At 38.8% G+C, this 7,709-nt stretch overlaps 1 pseudogene; it reads left to right on the top strand.

Annotated features, from left to right (window-relative positions):
• Positions 1-583: 583 nt before the first annotated feature.
• On the top strand, positions 584-6,530 carry LOC100721066 (HAUS augmin-like complex subunit 6; annotated as a pseudogene).
• Positions 6,531-7,709: the final 1,179 nt, after the last annotated feature.

Below are 7,709 nucleotides of genomic sequence, written 5' to 3' on the forward strand. Positions count from 1 at the left end.
TTTGAAAGCCTGTAATGCTTTCATTCTTCTGTTTTGATTACTTTTATACTATTTTGTTTTTGTTTCAATTCATTGTCTGTGAAGATATAGACAACTATTTAGAAAAAAACAAGAGACATTATGGTAGCCACTGCTGATCTTCTGTTGTCCTGTTTTGAAAAACTGTGTCACTTGCAATTTTTTCTTCTGATCTGCTTTGTTCTGTTTTATATTTGCTCTACCCTCTTTAAAATAAAATGATAAAAATAAAATAAAAAGTACAAATAAATGCCCCTGCAGTGTAAAGCCAGTTTTTTTCCTCACATCAGGAGAACAATGGCTCCACCTGACCCTAGCTTTGTCTCTATTTTATTTTCTCATCATTTTGTAGTCCTTTACTCCAAAAACCTCAATGGCCACATTGGTTGTAGCACCGTTTGGCTGTTTGATGTGAAATGATTCTTTGAGAGAAAGCAGCTGGCAGCATGGAAGTGGTGTTCATTGCAAGTTCTGGCTGCCTGTAGTGAAGGATCCTGAATAGAGCCTCACAGTCACTTGGGAACCTCAGCTTTTTTCCTTTGAATTCATCTAGCCAACCATGAAGATGAGCTCTGCCTGAGTCACTTCTGTTGAGAAGCAGCATTTCTGGACATATCTGTAGGTGCTCAGCTTCAAGCCAGGCCCAGCTATCATGGTCCACAGGAAGATTTTGTTGCACACACAACTTGGAGTGAACATGTTGGATGAACTGAGCCATGATGCCTTTCAAATAGTTTATTTTTGTTTCAAATGCTAGACCAGTCTCTCATCAAAGAAGTTTTCAAGTTTTGCTGATCTCCATTTGACTGAAAAGTGACACCAAATTCCAGAAACACTGTTGTGAATAGTTAAAAAATATGTCTGACAAATGTGAAAGTAGCTTTTCTCAAGTCCTTGGCTCACTTTTTCTTTCTCTTGGTGGTTCTAAGTTTATTCATTTGATATATCATTTTGCAAGAGTTGTTGCAATGAAATATATTGGGACCAATTTCAAAAGTTCTTCTCTACATTTTACAGAAACATTTAATATAAAGACACAAGATATGCACAAGTGCCTTTCCAGATATCATATAGCATGTAAGGAGTTTTATAAATTTTATAAAGAGAAGATTGTGTTGTCCAAAAATATCAGGAAAATGCCCAATTATCAGTTAAGCTAGTTCAGAATTTGAGACCAGTATATATAGGATTGCAAAACTAAATAAAAAATGGAACCCTCTGATGAGTAAATATTATAAAAGAGAAAACTGAGAAGGTTCAATCTTTGTGGACCTAAGTAAATGACATAAAGTTTTGGAAAGAGAAAGTGAAGTTCTTAATTTCAGTCCTTAGTCTTGTTAACCAATATGATTTAGATGGAAGTAATTTTGTTATTAATATTCTAAATCTCTTTCTTGACAAAACAGAGAAATAGATGTGACAGTTATTCATCTGCTAAATGAAGTCCTGAAATTTATGAAACATATCATCACTCTTACCAAGCAAGTTCCACCATAGTTTGCCACTATCTTGAAAAATAGACCAAATTTCAGAAGGAAAGATTATCAAATTTGAATCATATGAAGTGTAAAATAAAAGAAACTCTTTTAATATAGGATGCTCTGTTGTTGAAAAGTGTCTTGGTTACTTTTCTTTCATTGTTGAGACAAAATACCTAATGCTCAAAATGAAAGAAGGAAAGATTTATTTAGCTTACAGTTTTTGGAGGATTCATACTCAGCTGGCTCCAAGACAGGGTGGCATGGCTAAAGAGCAGCCATTCACGGCAGCCACAAGCAACAAGTGTAAAAGGGTAAAAAGGGCAAAGTGTGTCTCCTTCTTGTCCTTATATAGTATGTCAACTACCTGCCTCTGGATGGATGCAGCACTCACACCTTTAATCCCAGTGCTAGACAACAACTCAATCACCAACACTAGATTAAGCTGCCTGGATAACTGCATGAGGCTTGGGGGCCATCCAAATATAAACCATCCAGACAGGGGAAGGTGCCTCCCCTGTCCCCCCAAAGGCTCATGCACATCCTTTATGCAAAATACATTTAATCCATTTCCAAGATTTACCAAAGTCCAACAATTTCAGCACTGTTGAAAAGTTTGAGTCCCAAATATTCTCCAAGATCCAAGGCAGACTCTTAGCTGTAATCCCCTGTAAAAGTAAAAACAAAATTAAACACATCCAACATACAATGGTACAAAATATACATTACCATTTTAAAAAATACAAATGGAATACAAAAGATTGGAACCAAAACAAGCCCAAAATCCAGGGGGACAAGCATTAAGTCCTGAAGTTCCTAGTCTAGCAGTCTAGACTAGGAACTAAAGCAGTCTGACTGTAAGCTCCAAATGGCTTGAGTGACTCCAGTCCCATGGCACTTCTGGTGGGTGCAACTCCCATGGCTTCTCCCTTAGGCCTTTTCTGCTCAATTCTTGCAGATTTCCTTAGATGATCCACACTCCTGACTTTTGAACTTTTGGGTTCTCCATTACACTTTTGGGTTCATAATCACAGCTTTACACATAGCCCTCTCAGGGGCACACTGCCTGGCCTCCCAGGCCCTCTAAAATTGGGGTGGAAGATTTTTTAACCTCAGCACTCATTTATTCTCCATGTGCCTAAAACCAGCACCATGTGGATGCTGCCAAAGTTTGCTGCCAGCTGGACAGTAGCCAGGCTGTCATTTCTCTTTGCTGTAGGGGTTAAGTGCAGGTATCTCTGAGTGCTCTGAACGTGATTGCAAGGAAAATATTCTGTATGCTCCTGCCATTCTGGAACCTGGTGCAATTGATGTCATTTTGGAACCTTGTGTGACCTCTGCTACCATTTGGAACACTGAACTCTGCAGCTTTTTCCTCCAAGCAAAGCCTTTCACTTTTGCAGTTTTGAGACTGCAGAGCATGGCATCCTGCTATCTCTTCCTGTAATATTCACAGGCCATCATTTTTATTTCTCTGTTCTGTTGTTGTGAGGACCTGGGCACGTGGGAAGTGGTGCAGAGTCATGGCGGGAATAAATCACACCAGAGAGCAGGCTGATGGCACCAAACCAACTTTAATATGTCGCCTGCCCTCTTATATAGGCAGGGCTAACACCAGGATGGGGGCAAAGCCTAGATAGCATCCCTGGAAGGATGAGGGAGGCTTCTGGGAGTGGGGCCGGAGCAGGGTAGTGTCTGGCAGTGTGGTTCATTCAGTCTGCCCAGGATATTCCAGGTCCGAGTCTGCTCGGACCCTCTCCTCTGCCAGGGCCATCAACCAGACCTCTGGATCTTTACTTCCCATACTGTTCCTTCTTAGCAATTGACATCTTAGCTCTATCTTTATAGTCCACAGCCTTACTGGAGCTTCTTTTATGACCAAACGCACAAAGTTTTAAATCACTCTGCTGGGCTCTTTGCTCTTGATTTGCTACATAAATCTGGCTAAAAGCCCTCAACAATAGACATGCCACTGCCCCAACATTTGACTGACTTGAGATTTCTTCTGCTACATTAATTAGTTTGTCACCCTTAATCTCAGTTTCAGACAAAAGCTTTGACACAAGTAAAATGCAGACAAACTTTCTGCCAAGCCATAACACACATAACCTGGAGTCTGACAAACAATGTAGGTCCTCCTTCCCAGCAGAAACCTCGCAAGCCTGGTCTTTACTGGCAGACTTTCTATCAGCCTTCTGATATTCTGAGCTCTGACTAGAATCTCCCATGCAGTACAGCCTAAGGCATCTCAGCACCACTCTTTTAGGTGACATCTCCGAACTTTTCCAAATTCTTCCCACAAGCCATTCCTAAAGGTTCTTGAACTATATGGTCGAGTATAGTCACAGCAATGAGCCCATTCCACTGGTATCAAATTCTGTCTTGGTCACTTTTCTCTTATTGTTAAGACAAAATATCTGACACCCAAAATGAAGGAAGGAAAGATTTATTTAGCTTATAAGTTTTGGAGGGTTTATTGTATCTGGAGACTGGTTTAAAGAAATGTGTCTTGTTGCCGAGCTGACAAAGGGTGGATTATAGTGGTTGATTGATTGTGTCAACTTGAGACATTTAGAAATTTAATGAAATTGGCTTAGTGATTCTACACTGTAGGGTGTAGAAGATCCACCCTAAGGAGGTTTATAACTGTATGGTATGAAAGGTAAAGAGGAAGGATGGATGAGTTATGTTCTTTGGAGGAGCTCCAGTATTTGCCTTTGGCTTAGAGGTCACCTCTGGCTTACACTGCAGACTCTTTGGCTTCTTCCTTGGAGCCTTCAGCCTGCTGGCATAGATTCTTCAGGCTTCTGGCATAGATTCTTTAGTCTTCCGGTGTAGACCCCTCTGTCTTCTGTCACAGATCCACCGGCCTGATAGTTCAGACTTGCACAGGACACTGGCATGAATTCCAGACCTTGGATTGAATCATTCAGTCTCCAGCGTGCAGACACCCTCTGCATCCTTCCTCATCTGACTCTTTGGCTGTCCACTGTAAGCCAATCTTGTAATTTCTTATGCATTTGTATATCTTATGTTATATCTGTTTCCTCTAGTAAAACCCTGATTAACACAAAAAGCAAGGAGAATGGGATAAGAAATAGAAAGAATTTCTTGGTCTGTCTCCTTTCAGTCTATTTAAAGTTTGGATTCCAGCTATGGGTCTTTTACTATCTATGTGTCCCTTCTCATTTGATCCTGTCTTGGAGGAAATATAAGGAAAGAGTATTCTTTTTCAGTATGTTGCTTCACTTCCAGAAATACCTAAGCAACATAAACAAGAAAATGATTGCCAAAGAGACACTGATACCTTGGGAACTCGGTGTGACAGAGCCACTGGTTCTGCCTCCTTCCTGTTGCAGTCAGCTTTATCATCAGAGAGAAACAATGTTATACTGCTTGAAAAGGATACAATGGTGAGAACTCCCAAAGATAAAGAATAAATAATTTCTAACAAAATACCAGAATTTAATCAGCAAGACTCTCCATTGTTGGATATTGCAAAGGACACAGAGAATAGAACATCTGGAGGATCTCTGCCAGCCCAAAACTGTGATCCATTCCAAAAAGAACAAGATCATGTGGTAGAAGAGTTTGCTAGAGCAGTTTTATCTGACTCACCACAGGTCTCTGAAGGAAAAGAAGAAAAATTAGAGGAACTAATTGACCTATAATTTCTAACCCCTTCTTAACAAGGAAACAGATTCCCTGAACTCCAGAAATCTTGATAACTGAAATTATGAACTCATGGAGAAAAGTTATTGAAATGGAAGCTATCACAAGTACAGAACCAATTGAAACGGATACTTACCATGCAGAAGTGTTGCCAGAATCCTTACCTGTTTTGCACAATCAAAGAGAATTTAGCATGGTCAATTTTTTCTCAGATTTTGACCAGTCTTATTTTCCTGAAGAGAAAATTGCTCTGGATTCTCTTGAGGATGTGCTTCAGAAATACATTGTGACAGGTCATATCAGCAAATACCCAAAAGAAAATATCTCAGATTTGTTAAATAAGAAAATAGCTTGTAAGCAAGATTGAGAATGTATGACTTTACCCACCAAGTTCTCAGAAACTAGTTAAATAGAGGGAGTCTCCCCTTCTGTACATAATAGAATTAGTATGATGGTGGGTAGAAGTAAAGATAAGTATATTAAAACATTGGGCCACTCACAGGCTCCTCATGATGAAACTTACATGCATAAAACTCTGTTATGGGACTCTTCAAAATTTTGTTTTAATCGGTACTGGAGATTGAACTCACAACCATGTGCTTTCTAGGCAGGAACTTATGTCACTGAGCTAATCCCTAGCCCCTTCTTTTCAAATATTAAGTGGAATTAGTTTCAAGAGTGTTAATGATATGGATTTTGGCATATTACATGAAACTCTCCCAGAAGAAGTTAGTCACCTAAATCTTAATAGCTTTAGTAGTTCTGAGACAATTTTATTTTATCACTTTTTTTTGGTATCAAGGATTGAACTTACAACCTCATGCTTTTCAGGCAGGCACTTTTGCCACTGAGCTAAGTCCCCAGCCCCCAAGACAAATTTTGAACTGTAATCAAATAGCCCTGTGCACAGTTGCATTTTTTGGATGATGTTATGAAAGGAAGACAGATTGCTCCAGAATCAGAGTTCAATTTAAAGGCTATACACAGTAGATATGAGGCTATAAACAAATCTGTTTCCAAGACAATGGAAGAATCTTACCTTTCTAATCCTGAAGTGCTTAAAAGACACAAGCCAAAAGTTATCCCTACAGCCAAAAAACAATGCAAGTAAAAAGTATGTTTCACTTTTTGGACACTGATGATTTACTCACTGACTATGCAAAGTCATCTTTATGCATGTTCCTTGGTGAAAGAAAATGGTCTCTCTCACCATTAATTAAGTTATCTCCAGTGGAGCAAAAGTTGAGGATCACAGAACCATGCAGCCTTGGGGAATCATGTAGTCTTAGAGAACTTTTACCAAATTTAAAAGCAGAAATTATGAATAAGAGTCTTGATGCAAATTCTAACTCCACAATCTGATTCAGTACCTGGTTAACTTAACTATAATGCACTTAAGTTGAAGCTGTGTTGCAGAACTGATTTATAAGTTAATGCATGTTGGAAGTGTAACACTATTTTTCAAAGATGTATAAAGAGCCTAAATACCTTTTAGCCTCTTGTAATGGTTTTAGATAAGGAAAGCATGTTTGGATTTTTTTTCTTTGTAGAGATATGAAGATGAAATGTGAAGTCTTTGGAAAGTAAATGTCAAGTTATGGGAAATTATTTTGTAATTTTGAATGACTAGTAAGCATTAAGTAAATAACAAAAGTAGCTTAATTTGTTATAATTTCAGTCAATTAACATAAAGATGAATTTCTTTTGATGTACTGTCATTAAGTGGCTAAACTAACAGCCACTGAATATATTTTTTATTCATTTTAGAGAAATAAAACACTTACTGGTTCTTTTTTTTTTTTTTTTTTTTTTTTTTGGCGGTACCAGGGATCAAACTCGCACTGCTACGCACTTGCAAGGCAGGCACTTATGCCACTGAGCTAAATCCCCAGCCCACTTGCTGGTTCTTTATTTTTAATTATTTTTTAGATTTTATTTTGAAAGTGGTAAAATACAACAGAACAAGACAGAATAAAGCCAACTAAGATCATACAGTGAAATTGGTACAGAACTTCACAGCAGGTTACTGGGATAAATCTAATAGGTATCACAGTATATTTTGTTTCTTTATAATAGTTGTTCTTTCAATCACGTATATCAAAATGAGATGAAATATAGAACACTATAGAACTTATCAAAACAGAATATTGAATAGAGCAGTACCATTAATCAGAATAAAGCAAAATAGTAATAAAAATATTTGCCTTCAAAGAGATGGTAGAAGGAAGTCCCCCTTATTTGCTATGGTCAACCTCCCAGGAGACACTCAGATATCTGTTTCCCATTTGCTAATGGGGGACAGGAGAACAGGGCTAGGGGAACTGGGATGTTTGACTCTAGGCTGTGCATCAGTAGGTTCACAATTGCTTAGCAGGGAGGCAGGCTGGTTGTTTGGTTTCCCAGGGTCCTAAGTTCCAACATGGCGTGGATCTCAGGAGCTGCTGGTGGTTCTCCCCCTGGAAGGGCCACAGTCTGTCACACCAACACCGCTTACCAGGGAGGGGAGATGCTCACTTACTGCTTCTTAATGGAACATTCTGC

The sequence above is a fragment of the Cavia porcellus genome, unplaced genomic scaffold (assembly GCF_034190915.1).
Source record: "Cavia porcellus strain 051 isolate PalLab524CR breed Dunkin Hartley unplaced genomic scaffold, mCavPor4.1 scaffold_3, whole genome shotgun sequence".
Lineage (NCBI taxonomy): Eukaryota > Metazoa > Chordata > Mammalia > Rodentia > Caviidae > Cavia > Cavia porcellus.